This window comes from Trachemys scripta, unplaced genomic scaffold, assembly GCF_013100865.1.
Source record: "Trachemys scripta elegans isolate TJP31775 unplaced genomic scaffold, CAS_Tse_1.0 scaffold_26, whole genome shotgun sequence".
Taxonomy (NCBI): Eukaryota; Metazoa; Chordata; order Testudines; family Emydidae; genus Trachemys; species Trachemys scripta.
Genome location: NW_023260511.1, coordinates 2,087,319 through 2,105,155, shown reverse-complemented (window position 1 = coordinate 2,105,155; position 17,837 = coordinate 2,087,319).

Sequence of the window (17,837 nt, the reverse complement as noted above, 5' to 3'; positions counted from 1 at the left end):
TCATTTGCAAATTTGACACCATCAGATCAGGATTAAACAAAGACTGTGAATGGCTAGCCAACTACAGAAGCAGTTTCTCCTCCCTTGGTGTTCACACCTCAACTGCTAGCAGAGCACCTCACCCTCCCTGACTGAACTAACCTCGTTATATCCATACTGATTTATACCTGCCTCTGGAGATTTCCATTACTTGCATCTGAAGAAGTGAGGTTCTTACCCACGAAAGCTTATGCTCCCAATACTTCTGTTAATCTTAAAGGTGCCACAGGACCCTCTGTTGCTTTTTACAGATTCAGACTAACACGGCTACCCCTCTGATACTTGTAATGAAAAGAAAGATTTTCTAGCGAGAGATTGAGTAAAAATTGTAAAGGTGTCTAAGGGCTTGTCAACATGGCATTATGCACCAGTGGGGTGTGTGAATTCTAAAGCACACCAATGTGATTCACACTAACTGGCCTGTGCAGACCCTGGCAGCATGCACTAAAAGTTCCCTAGTGCACATTAATATAGTGCTTTTTGGAATAGTCAGCGCTATGTTAACATGCACTAGGAAACTTTTTATGTATGCCACCAGGATGTACTTGGGCCAGTTAGTGCATAAGAATGGCCGTGCTGGGACCAACCAATGGTCCATCTAGTCCAGTATCCTGTCCTCTGACAGTGGCCAATGCCAGGTTCTTCAGAGGGAATGAACAGAACAGGCCATTAGTGAGTAATCCATCCCCTGTCATCCACTCCCAGTTTCTCACAATCAGAGGCTAAAGACACTCAGAGCATGGGGTGACCATGCTGACTAATAGCCATTGATGGACCTATCCTCCATGAAATTATCTATTTATTTTTTGAACCCTATTATAGTCCTGGCCTTCACAACATCCCCTGGTAAGGAGTTCCAAAGATTGACTGAGTGTTGTGTGAAGAAAAACTTCCTTTTAAACATGTTGCCTATTAATTTAATTGGACGACCCCTGGTTTGTGTGTTATGTGAAGGAGTAAATAACACTTCCTTATTAACTTTCTCCACACCAGTCATGGTTTTATAGATCTCAATCATATCCCCCTTTAGTAGTGTCTTTTCCAAGATGAAAAGACCCAGTCTTTTTAATCTCTCCTCATATGGAAGCCGTTCCATACCCCTAATGCTTCACATTGAGTGGATGTTTTCAGAGAACTATCCACAATGACTCCAAGATCTCTTCTTGAGTGGTAACAGCTAATTTAGACACCATATGTATAGTTATATGTATGTGTACTTATATGTATAGTTGGGATTATGTTTTGCAATATGCATTGCTTTGCATTTACCAACATAGAATTTCATCTGCCATTTTGTTGCCCAGACACCCAGTTTTGTGAGATCCCTTAGTAGTTCTTTGAAGTCTTAATTATCTTGAGTAATAGCTTTGGACTTAACATACATTGGTATGCTTTAGAATTCACTGCACTCTGATGTGTATTGCCATGCTGTGTAGACAAGCCCAATGTGATTAGGAGCCTAAATTTTACTGTCTTTGAATAGGATGTAGCCACCTAAGTCACTTGGGCACTTTAGAAAATTTTACCTACTATTAATCAATTTCCTCTGTTATATTGAAGCCAGCTTCTCGTTATAAGTCCAGTTTTAGCCTCCACCCCAAACCTTCACATCTCTCACTTCAGCGATATCAAACCAACCCATCTGATGTTGTGTATGGCACATCTCCCCCAAGGGGCTGGGACAGGTTTTTTTTTTTTTTTTGAAAGTTTGGTTAAAATTGGATGAGGTCTTTTGGAGATCTGGAGGTTTCCATTTTTGGCTAACACATCCAAAGCAGCTTGGCTTTCAGATCCCAGATTTATTTTGTTTTGTTGGCCTTGCTGTGGAGAGGCCTTGTAGTGTTCTTTTTTATTTGATTTGGGGAAGAGGGAGGTTGGTGGGGGAATGAGAATTACAATTATTTTCCTAGGAAACAATGGTAAAACTGCCAATGGCACGAGTGTTCTGATGCATTGAGCCAGACCCCAGTCAGACCAACTGTTAGGGTTTGATGTGTTTCACATTTTAACACTTTCTGGTCAATAGATCAGCTACAAAAGGATGACTCAGATGCAGACTGAACTGTGCAGTTTCCTGGCACTATGGAAATGCCAATAAATAATTAATAACTTTCAGGCTTTCACTTACTGTAGTGTTGGCCCTGCCAAATCCAACAATCATGGCATCTGAGGAAAGACATTAATACATCGGTATCACCTTCCATTGAAATGCCAGAGAACTCCTGTTAACCCTAGAGCTGGTTCAAATGAAACTGCTGAAACTTTTTAAAAATATATATTATAAAATGGCTATTTGACCAAAATGAAAATGTTTGCAGGAAATTTTCAGTTTGGTCCAAATTTTTTCCATTTTTTTGGATGATTTTTTTTAAGTACACGATTTCAAAAACAATCCCCTGCCCCCCCCCTTTTTTGTTTCTTTTTGTTGAAAAAAAAACAAACATTTTTTTTTAGGAAATTTCAGAGGGAAATGGACATTTTTCACTCCCCATCCCCCCATAATTTGCAATTAACAACAAGCGCTACTTAACCTTTATTTCAGCTCCTCCTTCAAACCTGGCATCAAGTCTAGTCTCATTGTGAAGTCCCTGTAGCCTGGTTGTCACCCTGCTTTGATTCTCCTGTCCCCCACCCTTTTACCCAAACACCAATCTAAGCAGCATCTTACACTCAAGCCGATCTCCAGGGCTCTTGGCACTCTCCTCACTTGGACTCTGTTCCCTGTGGAAAAATGTGAGCACAACATAGCAAAAGAAGGTTAGCAGCTGCCCCTGCTTGTGGTGCTCCCCCTGGGAAATGGGAGGCCCAGGTCACATCTCTGCTCTACTCAATGTGGATCAGAGACTTAAGCTGGGTGACAGCCTGACAACTGAGCTATGGGACATTCTGCCACGGGGCACCCTCAGTGTCGTCTGTTGAAGGTTGTCCACTGGGTATAACTGATTGAAGAGTCACTGGGGCAAAGGGATAATCTGGCTCCATAACCTGGGTGAGGGCACAGTCTTATTCTGGACTTGAACTTGGGTCTCCCACAGCCTAGGGGAATGGCCTAACCATGAGGGTATTGGACGTTGTAGGACAGAACTGTCTTTAATCAACAATTCCATCCTGGAACCTAGGAAACCTTCCTGAGAAAAGTGTAACTGAAACCTATAGATTTCAGCAAAAATTTAGGTTTCCATTAATCAACATTTGTTGACAAAATTGTCAAAAATGTCCTGACCATCTCTGATTGGTGCTAGTCATCAGCTGCAAAGCCAGGGGCACCCAGGCCATGGCCCAACCACTTTTTGATCAGCCACAGCCCAAATAGGGGCAGGCGATCTGGCGGTGCCAGGGCCAGGAAGGGGACAGGCTGGCTGTTGTAGTGCTTTGCCAGGAGAGAACTTCGCCTGCACTCAGTGGGGAGAGCCAACAGGCCAGAGTGGGGAGCCGGGCCAGCCCTATGGGACAGGAGATGCTGGGGCTCCAACTCCTGCCCCACCCCAGACCACCCCCAGGGGCAGAACCCAACCCCACTCCTTGTGCCCCCTCCCACCCCCATATGGTGCTCTGTAGCCCCTGGTGCTAATGTTGGGGATGGAGGAAGCTGCAGTTTGAAGTGATTGAACCAGGAAGAAGAACTCTCATCCCACGAGCCCCCCTGGGAGGCATTGTCATGGTGTGTGGTGGTTTGAACGCTACCGTTCTGGCTGGGATTCTCAATGGGGCCTAAGGGAATTAGGCACTCAGCTCCCATCAATTTGGGATTTAGAACCCTTTGCTGCCTTAGGCCCTTTTGAAAAGCCAGTCTCCATGACGGGTGTTTGTGTGGGCCACATATCAGCTAGACATGTTAGCCGAGGGGTGATCGCAACCTATCTCGTATCTCTCTACTTCGATAGAACTGAAAAATAAACAGAAAATGTTATGTAAAGTCTGTGCACATTACCCCATGAACTAAACAACAGCCATAAGCGCACACAGTCTGTGGCTCCTCACGGCTATCTTGCTTTTGCTTTCCATGAGAACAGGACAAGGCTAGGTATGTATGTAGAAGTGATATATATTGTTTATCGCTGTTGATCTATATAGTGAATTTATCCATTCATCCCTGTCAACCCAAGTACACAGGATTCTTACACTCTGAAACGTTCCATGAAAAAAACATTTTACTCCACTCCACTCCACTGCACACACTTCACTCCCTTGGGAGAAGATGGGAGACCATACATGTGACAGATGTGCAGTCACATTGCTCAATGCGTGACTGGAAGATGCTCAGATACTACAGTGACGGGTGCAAAATAAGAACCTAGATAGAACAGAAATGTAAATAGTTTTTGGGAAAAAACCCTTCTTTCAATATTATTTAGTTCTATTGCTGGGCTAGAAAATCCAAAATGATCTGGTAGAGCAGCTGTGTTTAGCAGATTCTCCACTATACATAGTCAATTCATTCACTAGACCTGGTGAAACTTTTAATGATGAATAATGGATAGACAAAGTGGATGAGGTAATATCTTTTATTGAACCAGACTTCTGTTGGGGAGAGAGACAAGCTTTTTAGCTACACAGAGCTCTTCTTCCCACCTTGGAAAGGTACTCAGAGTGTCACAGCCAAATACAAGATCAAATAGATAGTTTAGCATAAGTCATTAGGACATATTCTAAGGGACCATTGAAGGTGATTTGGCTCATTTACACCCATGTAGTCATAGGACAAAAAGGTGGGTTAGTGGGTTACAGACTGTTGTAATAAGCCATAAATCCAGTGTCTCTGTTTAGTCCATGATTTTTAATGTCGAGCAAAGTTATGAATTTAAGCTCCCAGACTCTTCTTTTGAAAGTGTTATGCAGGTTTCCTCTGAGGCTGACTGAGAGGTCAGATGTGGAGTGATCGCTCTGTGAAAAGTGTTCACTCACAGATGATATGCTGGCTTTGTCTTTTATCATTTTCCTGTAAACACCTCGCGCGTTCTCGTGGAGTTTATGCTGAGCCAGGACCAGAAAAACGAGGCGAGGAGGTAGCGGCGGCGGCAGCACAGCGACAAGCATAATGAGGACATGGACATGGACACGGACACAGAATTCTGTGAAACCACAGGCCCCGGTGCTTTGGAGATCATGTTGTTAATGGGGCAGGTTCTATCCATGGAATGCCGATTCTGGGCCCGGGAAACAAGCACAGACTGGTGGAACCGCATAGTGTTCCAGGTCTGGGATAATTCCCAGTGGCTGCGGAACTTTCGCATGAGTAAGGGCACTTTCATGGAACTTTGTGACTTGCTGTCCCCTGCCCTGAAATGCCAGAATACCAAGATGAGAGCAGCCCTCGCAGTTGAGAAGCGCATGGTGATAGCCCTGTGGAAGCTTGCAACGCCAGACAGCTACCAGTCAGTCGGGAATCAATTTGGAGTGGGCAAATCTACTGTGGGGGCTGCTGTGATGCAAGTAGCCAAAGCAATCACTCAGGTGCTGCTACGAAAGGTAGTGACTCTGGGAAATGTGCAGGCCATAGTGGATGGCTTTGCTGCAATGGGATTCCCTAACTGTGGTGGGGCGATAGATGGAACCCATATCCCTATCTTGGCACCGGAGCACCAGGGTACCCAGTACATAAACCGCAAGGGGTACTTTTCAATGGTGCTGCAAGCACTTGTGGAACACAAGGGACGTTTCACCAACATCAACGTAGGCTGGCCGGGAAGGGTTCATGACGCTCGCATCTTCAGGAACACTACTCTGTTTAAAGGCCTGCAGCAAGGGACTTACTTTCCGGACCAGAAAATAACCGTTGGGGATGTTGAAATGCCAATAGTTATTCTTGGGGACCCAGCCTACCCCTTAATGCCATGGCTCATGAAGCCATACACAGGCAGTCTGGACAGGAGTCAGAAGCTGTTCAACTACAGGCTGAGCAAGTGCAGAATGGTGGTAGAATGTGCATTTGGCCGTTTAAAAGGTCGCTGGTGTTCATTATTGACTCGCTCAGACCTCAGCCAAACCAATCTCCCCATTGTTATTGCTGCTTGCTGCGTGCTCCACAATCTCTGTGAAAGTAAGGGGGAGACCTTTATGGCGGGGTGGGAGGCTGAGGCAAATCGCCTGATTACATGCAGCCAGACACCAGGGCGATTAGAAGAGCACACCAGGAAGCGCTGTGCATCAGAGAAGCTTTGAAAACCAGTTTCATGACTGGCCAGGCTACAGTGTGAAATATCTGTTTGTTTCTCCTTCATGAAAACCCGCCCCCTTTATTGACTCATTCTCTGTAAGGAACCCACCCTTCCCCTTCCCCCAGCTTGCTTTCAAACCAAATAAAGTCACTATCATTTAAAAATCATTTATTCTTTATTAATAGATTATAAAAAGAGGGAGGGAACCCGGGTGGGGTTTGGGAGGAGGATCGGTGGGAAGGAAAAGGCCACTAAAAAAAGGTTAAAAAAATGACAGCCTTTTGCTTGGGCTGTCCACTGGGGTGGAATGGGAAGGTGTACAGAGCCTCTCCCCCTCCCCCCGCGTTCTTACACGTCTGGGTGAGGAGGATATGGAACATGGGGAGGGGGGAGGGGGGTATAGGGGCTGTAGCGGCACTCGGTTTTCCTGCAGCCATTCCTGAAGCTCCACCAGACGCCGGAGCATGTCTGTTTGCTCACGCAGCAGCCCCAGCGTTGCATCCTGCCTCCTCTGATCTTCCTGCCGCCACCTCTCATCTCGAGCGTCTCTCCTCTCCTCACGTTGGTCCCTCCTGTCCTCACGTTGGTCCCTCCTGTCCTCACGTTCACTGGCTTCTTTCCTATACTTTGAAACCGTTTTCTTCCACTCATTCAGATGAGCTCTGTCACTGCGGGTGGATTCCATAATTTCTGTAAACATCTCGTCTCGCGTCTTCTTTTTACGACGCCTTATCTGTGATAGCCTTCGGGATGGAGGAGGGAGGCTTGAGGAATTTGGGGCTGCTGTAGGGAGGGTAAAAAAGAGAGAATTGTTTAAAAAGATACATTTTGCAGAACAATGCTTATACTCTTTCACGGTGACCAACACTATTCACATTACATAGCACATGTGATTTCTGTGCAAGGTCGCATTTTGCCTCTTAATACTGAGTGCCTGTGGCTTTGCTGCTAGAGATCACAGGTCCAGGAAACAGAATTCGGCTTGCATGCGGCCATGGTAAGCCATTGTCTTTCGGCTTCTGCGCCCTCCTTTCCCACATACCAAGCAAAGCCCGTAGAGTGCTGCGGTTTTTCTGTAAACATTCAGCAGCAGCAGAAAACAAACTAACCACCCCACCCCCTCCCGCCATGAATTCTCTGGGATGATCGCTGTACCCCTCCCCGCACTGCATGGCTGGTATCAGGGAAGATCCCTGCTAGCCAAACGCGAAAAGCTCAGGGCCAATTTCCCATCTGCGCTTGGCTAACTGCAGGGAAGGATTTATTTTCAGCCACAGGCAAACAGCCCAGTAGGAACGGCCACTTCTGTCCCCTTAATTAAGTTCCCGTATTTCAACCAGGTTACCATGAGTGATATCACTCTCCTGAGGATTACACAGCAAGATAAAGAACGGATGTTGCTTGAATGCCAGCAAACACCGGGACCATACGCTGCCAGGCTTTGTCAGGCAATGATACCAGATTACTTGCTGCAAGCATGGTGTGGTCAAGTGTCCTACCATGGAGGACGGAATAAAGATGCACTGCCCAGAAACCTTGTGACAAGGCTTTTGGGGTACCTCCAGGAGAGCTTCATGGAGATGTCCCTGGAGGATTTCCGCTCCATCCCCAGACACGTTAACAGACTTTTCCAGTAGCTGAACTGACCGCGAATGCATCCCAAGTCCTCAGGGCAAAGTAATCATTAAAAACTGTTTGCTTTTAAAACAAGTTTTATATTTTAAAAGGTAAACTCACCTGAGGTCCCTTCCATGGGGTCATGGTCTTGGATACTGGCTTGGGAGGGTTGGGAGGGTACTTCAGTCAGGCTGAGAAAAAGATCCTGGCTGTTGGGGAGAATGGAGTGCTGTGTGCTCTCTGCAAGCTCATCCTCCTCCTCCTCTTCCCCATCGGCAGAATCCTCAGGTGTAGCTGATGAGACTATCCCCGACCCGGAATCCACGGTCACAGGTGGGGTAGTGGTGGCGGCCCCCCCTAGAATTGCATGCAGCTCGGCGTAGAAGCGGCATGTCCGCGGCTCTGACCCGGAGCGACCGTTTGCCTCCTTTGTTTTTTGATAGGCTTGTCTGAGCTCCTTGACTTTCACGCGGCACTGATCTGAGTCCCTATTGTGGCCTCTCTCTATCATGCCCTTGGAGATTTTTTCAAAAGTTTTGGCATTTCGTCTTTTGGAACGTAGTTCTGCTAGCACTGAATCCTCTCCCCATATAGCGATCAGATCCAGTACCTCCCACACGGTCCATGCTGGTGCTCTTTTTCGATTATCGGCCTGCATGGTTACCTGTGCTGATGAGCTATCTGTGGTCACCTGTGCTCTCCACGCTGGGCAAACAGGAAATGAAATTCAAATGTTCGCGGGGCTTTTCCTGTCTACCTGGCCAGTGCATCCGAGTTTAGATTGCTATCCAGAGCGGTCACAATGATGCACTGTGGGATAGCTCCCGGAGGCCAATACCATTGAATTGCGGCCACACTATCCCTAATTCGAAATGTTAAAATCGATTTTGGTGCTACTCCGCTCGTCGGGGTGGAGTACAGAAATCAATTTAAAGAGCCCTTTATTTCAAATTAAATGGCGTCGTTTTGTGGACGGTTGCAGGGTAAATTCGAATTAACGCTGATAAATCCGAATTAAAGTCGTAGTGTAGACCAGGCCTTGTTGGGGATGCTTTGCCATACTTTGCGGATACTTCATATTGACCCGGTTATTGGGATTCTTATTATATGGCTATGCTGCACTATCTCAGCAGGACTATTGGGAAACATGCAGGAAAGCAAAGCAATTATTTGAGATAAGATATTATGCAAACATAAGCAAACACTTGAGAGTCGTTACAGGACAATGGCAGAGCCATAGCCCTGGAGAGACAGGCTGCTGGGCCCATCCAATTGGCTTTGGATTAGCAGGGCCCAAAAGCTCAGAACTGGAGAAGACAAAGGAATTCTGGCTGGATAAAAGTGACTTTCTTTCTAGGGAAGGTGGGAACAGTTGGGGAGCTGGTCAGACTGACATAGGCACTGGCTGGGGAATATCTGAAGAGGCTAGACCTGCCTGGGTCACCGTCATGGGGGGTTGGGATTTAGGTAAGCCAGACAGGTGTGCAGGCTGTTGGTTTAAAGTCCTGATTGTCTGATGTTATGCTTTGTGCCTATTGTATAAAATTAAATAACACGTGTCTGAAGAAGGCTGGTGATTCTGAGTCACTCTATTCCCCACTGGTCACAGACTCCTGAAGGAAGAACTGGAGGAGGGTGGTGGTGGGGAGGACGGTGGCGGTGGTTGGGGACACCCTTCTCAGGGGGACCGAGTCATCTATCTGCCGCCCCAACCAAGAAAACCGAGAGGTTTGCTGCTTGCCAGGAGCTAGGATTCATGATGTGACGGAGAGACTGCCGAGACTCATCAAGCCCTCGATCGCTATCCCTTACTGCTTCTCCACGTGGGCACCAATGATACTGCCAAGAATGACCTTGAGTGGATCACTGCAGACTATGTGGCTCTGGGAAGAAGGATAAAGGAGTTTGAGGCGCAAGTGGTGTTCTCGTCCATCCTCCCTGTGCAAGGAAAAGGCCTGGGTAGAGACCGTCGAATAGTGGAAGTCAATGAATGGCTACACAGATGGTGTCAGAGAGAAGGCTTTGGATTCTTCGACCATGGGATGGTGTTCCAAGAAGGAGGAGTTGTAGGCAGAGACGGGCTCCACCTAATGAAGAGAGGGAAGCGCATCTTCACAAGCAGGCTGGCTAACCTAGTGAGGAGGGCTTTAAACTAGGTTCACCGGGGGAAGGAGACCAAAGCCCTGAGGTAAGTGGGGAAATGGGATACCGGGAGGAAGCATGAGCAGGAGAGTGCAAGAGGGGAGGAATCCTGTCTCAGACTGAGAAAGCGGGACAATCAGCAAGTTATCTTAAGTGCCTATACACAAATGCAAGAAGCCTGGGAAACAAGCAGGGAGAATTGGCACAGTCAAGGAACTATGATGTGACTGGAATAACAGAAACTTGGTGGGATAACTCATGTGACTGGAGTACTGTCATGGATGGATATAAACTGTTCAGGAAGGAAAGGCAGGGCAGAAAAGGTGGGGGAGTTGTATGTAAGAGAGGAGTATGACTGCTCAGAGCTCCGGTATGAAACTGCAGAAAAACCTGAGAGTCTCTGGATTAAGTTTAGAAGTCTGAGCAACAAGGGTGATGTCGTGGTGGGAGTCTGCTATAGACCACCAGACCAGGGGGATGAGGTGGACGAGGCTTTCTTCCAGCAACTAGCAGAAGTTACTAGATCGTAGGCCCTGGTTCTCATGGGAGACTTTAATCACCCTGATATCTGCTGGGAGAGCAATACAGCGGTGCACAGACAAAACAAGAAGCTTTTGGAAAGTGTAGGGGACAATTTCCTGGTGCAAGTGCTGGAGGAACCAATTGGGGCAGAGCTCTTCTAGACCTGCTGCTCACAAACCAGGAAGAATTAGTAGGGGAAGCAAAAGTAGATGGGAACCTGGGAGGCAGTGACCATGACATGGTCAAGTTCAGGATCCTGACACAAGGAAGAAAGGAGAGCAGCAGAATACGGACTCTGGACTTCAGAAAAGCAGACTTTGACTCCCTCAGGGAACTGATGGGCAGGATCCCCTGGGAGAATAACATGAGGGGAAAAGGAGTCCAGGAAAGCTGGCTGTATTTTAAAGAATCCTAATTGAGGTTGCAGGAAAAAACCATCCCGATGTGTAGAAAGAATAGTAAATATGGCAGGTGACCAGCTTGGCTTAACAGTGAAATCCTTGCTGATCTTAAACGCAAAAAAGAAGCTTACAAGAAGTGGAAGATTGGACAAATGACCAGGGAGGAGTATAAAAATATTGCTCAGGCATGCAGGAGTGAAATCAGGAAGGCCAAATCACACTTGGAGTTGCAGCTAGCAAGAGATGTTAAGAGTAACAAGAAGGGTTTCTTCAGGTATGTTAGCAACAAGAAGAAAATCAAGGAAAGTGTGGCCCCCTTACTGAATGAAGGAGGGAACTTAGTGACAGAGGATGTGGAAAAAGCTAATGTACTCAATGATTTTTTTGCCTCTGTCTTCACAAACAAGGTCAGCTCCCAGACTGCTGCACTGGGCAGCACAGCATGGGGAGGAGGTGACCAGCCCTCTGTGGAGAAAGAAGTGGTTTGGGACTTGCCAAGGCTGTATCCCCACTTTGAACTTTAGGGTACAATGTGGGGGCCTGCATGAAGACTTCTAAGCTTAACTACCAGCTTAGCTCAGGTCCGCTGCCACCATCTCAAAGATAATTCCCTTCCCTGGGAAGCCTTGAGAAACCTTTCACCAATTCCCTGGTGAATACAGATCCAAACTCCTTGGATCTTAAAACAAGGAGAAATTAACCATTCCCCTCCTTCCTCCCACCAACTCCTGGTGAATACAGATCCAACCCCCTTGGATCTAAAAACAAGGAAAAATCAATCAGGTTCTTAAAAAGAAGGCTTTTAATTAAGAAAAAGGTAAAAATCATCTCTGTAAAATCAGTATGGAAAATAACTTTACAGGGTAATCAAACTTAAGGAGCTCAGAGGACTCTCCTCTAGTCTTAGGTTCAAAGTACAGCAAACAAAGATAAACACTCTAGTAAAAGGTACATTTACAAGTTGAGAAAACAAAGGAAAACTAAGACGCCTTGCCTGGCTATTTACTTACAAGTTTGAAATAGGAGAGACTTGTTTAGAAAGATGTGGAGAACCTGGATTGATGTCTGGTCCCTCTCAATCCCAAGAGCGAACGAACTCCCAAAACAAAGAGCACAAACAAAAACCTTCCTCCCCCCAAGATTTGAAAGTATCTTGTCCCCTTATTGGTCCTTTGGGTCAGATGCCAGCCAGGTTACCTGAGCTTCTTAACCCTTTACAGGGAAAAGGATTTTGGAGTCTCTGGCCAGGAGGGATTTTATAGTACTGTACACAGGACAGCTGTTACCCTTCCCTTTATAGTTATGATAGGACTATTTAGAAAAACTGGATGAACACAAATCCATGGGGCTGGATGCGCTGCATCCGAGGGTGCTAAAGGAGTTGGCGGATGTGATTGCAGAGCCATTGGCCATTATCTTTGAAAACTTATGGCAATCGGGGGAGGTCCCGGATGACTGGAAAAAGGCTAATGTAGTGCCCATCTTTAAAAAAGGGAAGAAGGAGGATCTGGGGAACTACAGGCCAGTCAGCCTCACCTCAGTCCCTGGAAAAATCATGGAGCGGGTCCTCAAGGAATCAATTCTGAAGCACTTAGAGGAGAGGAAAGTGATCAGGAACAGTCAGCATGGATTCACCAAGGGCAAGTCATGCCTGACTAACCTAATTGCCTTCTATGAGGAGATAACTGGGTTTGTGGATGAGGGGAAAGCAGTGGATGTATTATTCCTTGACTTTAGCAAAGCTACAGTATTCTTGCCAGCAAGTTAAAGAAGTACGGGATGGATGAATGGAGTATACGGTGGATAGAAAGCTGGCAACGGCTCCATGTCTAGTTGGCAGCCGGTTTCAAGCAGAGTGCCCCAAGGGTCGGTCCTGGGGCTGGTTTTGTTCAATATCTTCATTAATGATCTGGAGGATGGCGTGGACTGCACTCTCAGCAAGTTTGTAGATGACACTAAACTGGGAGGAGTGGTAGATATGCTGGAGGGTAGGGATAGGATACAGAGGGACCTAGACAAATTAGAGGATTGGGCTAAAAGAAACCTGATGAGGTTCAACAAGGACAAGTGCAGAGTCCTGCACTTAGGAAGGAAGAATCCCATTCACTGTTACAGACTAGGGACCGAATGGCTAGGAAACAATTCTGCAGAAAAGGACCTAGGGGTTACAGTGGACGAGAAGCTGGATATGAGTCAACAGTGTGCCCTTGTTGCTAAGAAGGCTAACGGCATTTTGGGCTGTATAAGTAGGGGCATTGATAGCAGATCGAGGGACGTGATCATTCTCCTCTATTCGACATTGGTGAGGCCTCATCTGGAGTACTGTGTCTAGTTTTGGGCCCCACACCACAAGAAGGATGTGGAAAAATTGGAAAGAGTCCAGCGGAGGGCAACAAAAATGATTAGGGGTCTGGAGCACATGACTTATGAGGAGAGGCTGAGGGAACTGGGATTGTTTAGTCTGAAGAAGAGAAGAATGAGGGGGGGGATTTGATAGCTGCTTTCAACTACCTGAAAGGGGGTTCCAAAGAGGAAGGATCTAGACTGTTCTCAGTGGTAGCAGATGACAGAACAAGGAGTAATGGTCTCAAGTTGCAGTGTGGGAGGTTTTGGTTGGATATTAGGAAAAACTTTTTCTCTAGGAGGGTGGTGAAGCACTGGAATGGGTTACCTAGGGAGGTGGTGGAATCTCCTTCCTTAGATGTTTTTAAGGTCAGGCTTGACAAAGCCCTGGCTGGGTTGATTTAGTTTTGAATTGGTCCTGCTCTGAGCAGGGGGTTGGACTAGATGACCTCCTGAGGTCCCTTCCAACCCTGGTATTCTATGATTCTATTATTCTAACTGCCAGTTCTGAACCCAGTCTGACCTTTTTGGGTAAGCAGAGTAGATACATGGGATGCTGTAGCCCTGGGCCCAGTCTGAGAGCAGGACAACTGCATCCTTCTACCACAAGAGAGGAAAAGACACAAGTCCTGGCACCTAAGGGGATGGACTCAGAGAAAGGGTCAGAGGTGCACTGGCTCTGTCACCATGACAATGCCCCCATCTCCAGCTTTCAGCATGATATCACATTAATTACGATCATTTACATTCATTATTGTCAGACAAATTATTCATCACATCTGCACTGGTGCTTGCTATTGGTTAGCTGAGCTGCTGCATTGTCCTGCCAGCAGTTCTCCTTTGCAGGATTTTAATACTGAAGGGTTGCAAAGCCTTACACCAATTTTACAACTATTTTTCAATGTTTGTCTGTGCTGTTATGGACAGTGATAAACGTGACTCTTACCTTTTCTCGCCAAAAGGGAACACACCACTACTAGGAGCAGGAAAGAAGGAATGATAATTCCCAGTATTAATCCTAGGAAAGAAATGGTACAATGTCAGCACAAAGGAGACACCAGGGGGAAAAAAACCAGAAATTAGCAGAGAAATAAAGGGAGAAATTGCATGTGTATTTCTATCATTAATATTATTGTCTCTTTTTTTGTGGGGGTTTCTTAATTCTATTCTATTCTATATAGGTTTTTATGTGGCACTCATCACTGTAGTATCTAAGCACCTTCCAGTAGGGAATTAAGTGACATGACTGCACATCTGTCACACATTGTTTGTTCTACAAAAAGAACAGGACTACTTGTGGCACCTTAGAGACTAACTAATTTATTTCAGCATAAGCTTTCGTGGGCTACAGCTCACTTCTTCAGATGCATAGTTTCACTCTAAGGTGCCACAAGTACTCCTGTTCTTTTTGCGGATACAGACTAACACGGCTGTTACTTTGAAACATTGTTTGTTCTCTCATCCTTTCCCTAGGGGGAGAAGTGTTTGAAGAGTATTGTTTTGTAGGGCTTTTTAAAATATACATATTACTCGGTATTTATGTTGGAGATGGCAAGTGGAAGAAATGCACCTGGCGCTTGGAGTGGAAGATGCAGAGGTTTGTGATGGTCCTTAGTTCCTGGGGAAGTTTACTGCACAGTCTAGGACCGCACCCCAAGCAAGTTCTGTCTTCTGTAGAGACAAGTTTCACTCTTACTGTAGAGAGTTCCAATGGGCCAGAGGAGCCGAGCTGAGGATTGAGGAGGGATGTGAATGTAGAGAGTAGGATGCAGTGGCAAACTGGCAAGGACAGGGTGTTCCACACACAGGTGACAGTCTGGGAGAAGGCATGGAAATGGGAGCAGGATATGGAGACATATCAGGTATCAAGGTAGATGAGGCATCTGCTGTACAACTAGAGCTGGTCAGAATTTTTCCATCAAGATATTTATGAAAATGATTTCTGGCAAACTGAAATTTTCCATGTGAAAATGTAAATTTTGTTGATTCATTAAAATTTTCCATTGGGAAAATCAAAATAAAATGTTTCAGTTCAGGTCAGGGTTAGTCTGCCTGAGCTACTGTGGTGCCTACATAGGAACAGTAGTTTGGATGTGTCATGCCTCCATTCTCCCTGGACAGACTACATCTCCCATGATGCCCTGTGGTCAGGGGACTCCCATGATGACATGTGGCAACTGAAGAGGACACAGAGATCAATGTAGAAAAACTGAAATGGTCCATATTTTAGGGGGAACCAATTTCTGTATTGCTCATCTCCTTCCAGCCAAAATTCAGACTGGAGGCTGGCTGCCACAGACAATGTGATTAGCTCCATTTGAACACTGGCTGCCCCAACAGAGAAACTGCTAAACCACAAAGGAAGGGTCAGAATAGTTGCTACAGATTTATTCATTCTTCATGGTTTTTCTCAGGACATTATTTGACTAAACAATGCTAGAGAAATGCCATGCCAAAGACAAAAGGAGAGAAATTCATACCTGGGCCAGCACAAAGTATATGTATTTAAGTTTTCAAAGCCTAGTACTGGATTTCGGCACAGAAGTTAATTAAACACTCTGGTAGATTGACGATGGTGGATCTGGGTTCAGGATCTGTTTGACCCAATCCTAGGCTGGGATTACCTATATTTTACAAAAACAGCTTTATATGTTGTATACAAGCCACCTATGATCATAACTATTTTCACTTACCATTGGAAAGAGGGGAAGTTCTGTTGGAAGTGGGTGTTTCATCTGTGGAGTGGATGCAGACCTGGTCATGCATAAATTTCTGCATTCATCTGAAATTCTTGCATAAATCTGCTTTGAAACTACAATAATGCTTAAAATGAAATAGTCATAGCTCGTGACCAATATAATGAAAGGAATAAAACCCTCTAGTTCAATAAGTTTAGTCAGAGAATTTAAGTGGTTTCCACTATAGCTGTTGGAAAGACACATTTTTTCTTTCATGGGAAATTTTGATATTTCAAAATCACTTTCCATTCTAAACTGGAATGAAGCATTGAAATATCAAAAATATTCATGAAACAGAACACGCTGAAAAGTTTCAAATGGGGACTGTCAAAATGAAAACACTTCAGTGACTCAGAACAACATGGCATGATTCTACATTTTCATTTCAAGTTTACTGAGCACAAAAAAAAAGATTGCTCAAAATCAACAATTTCTTATGGAAAATTTCAATTTTGACAAAGCCAAAATGAGATGTTTCTAGTGGATCTATTTTCTGCCAGGCTTTGAATTGACAGTCTGAAATGGAACAGTTGTTTCTTAGCTGTTGCTGTTTGGGTCTTCAGTCTCCTGAAAGTCTAGCGGAATACATTAAATCATGAACAGAGCCGGAAAGTCACAAGGCTCCAGTGAGTAAGGCTGTGTCCCATTCAGGCCACTAGTCATTTTCTGTGGCCTAATAATTGAATTAAACATTTTGGGTTTAATTCATTGCTGCTGGTCCATTCACTCCAGTTAGGCTGATGCAAAGGGACTGGAGAAATAAGTCATCTCGGGAATACCCTCAGTGCAAAGGGCATCTGTGTCTGGGAGCACATAGGAAGGGGCCTGTATCGGGAACCAGGTAGCCCTGCTATCTCACCTGAGACCACAATAGTCAGTGCAGATTGCTCAACTGTGTGTGAGCACACTCCAAAATACATAAGGGTGACACACATTCCTGAACCTCTGGCAGAGACATCCCCATGCAAACTGGTGCCCTGAAAAATTAGGGTCACCTTTACACTCTTTATCGCCCTCAGTCCGTAAACAACAACATTCCTGAGCCATTTGCAGGAGATTTGGATGGGCCCATTTGATCTCACTTGCTATCCAGGGGTCACCCAATGAAATCAATAGGTGCCAGGTTTAAAACATACACAAGGAAGTACTTCCAACTTACCGTCATCCCATAGAACTCATTGCCATGGGTGTTGTGAAGTCCAAAGGAATAACAGGGTTCAAAAAAGAACTAGATAAGTTCCTAGAGGACAGGTCCATCAATGGCTATTAGCCAGGATGGTCAGGGATGCAACCCCATGCTCTGGGTGTCCCTAAACCTCCACCTGTCAGAAGCTGGGAGTGGATGACAGGGGATGGATCACTCAATGATTGCCTGTTGAGTTCATTCTCTCTGAAGAGCCTGGCGCTGGCCACTGTCAGAAGACAGGATACTGGACCAGATGGACCATTGGTTTGACCCATTATGGCCATTCTTATGTAGTTCATCGGGGTTACACTTAATATTGGAGAATTTTTGTATAAATAGGATGAGTTTAGTGTCTTACCTGTTACACTCAGGTTCTGGGTGGCACTTTGAAGTGAATTCTTTTCCTGATTCTGATGATCCTTGTGCTGATACAAACAGGTAAGTCTCCCTACACTGTTTGCCCTCACTTTATAGTCGTAGGCAAATTTACTTTCCTGCATTGGCCAACTTGCATGATCCTTCCCATCTTTACAGAAAATAACACGGGAAAAAGTAGAGAGGGGAGGTACTTTACACTTCAGCACCACGGTGTCCTCTTCCTCACTGGATGCCTTGCCTAGAAGTAGCTGCGGAGCATGGAGGTTACCTAAATAGACAAAACATTATGCTAAATACAATGGGTCTAATTCCT